Source organism: Plasmopara halstedii, assembly GCF_900000015.1.
Source record: "Plasmopara halstedii genome assembly, contig: Scaffold_322, whole genome shotgun sequence".
Taxonomy (NCBI): Eukaryota; Oomycota; class Peronosporomycetes; order Peronosporales; family Peronosporaceae; genus Plasmopara; species Plasmopara halstedii.
The window spans coordinates 724,570-724,780 of NW_020187243.1; positions in this window are offsets into that span (position 1 = coordinate 724,570).

Here is a 211-nt window from a genome sequence, read left to right on the forward strand (position 1 = left end):
GCCAAGTGGGTCTACGCGTTCAAAACGGATGCGCAAGGCTTCGTTGTGAGATTCAAGGCGAAAGTCGTGGCGCCAAGAGTCCAGGAATCTATTTTATGGAAGCTTCGTCGCCTGCCGCGAGAATGGCTTCGTTCCGGATTACGGCGGCCATATCAGCAGAGTTTGATCTTGTACTCTACGGTGGGGACATCAACACTGCGTATCTAAATGC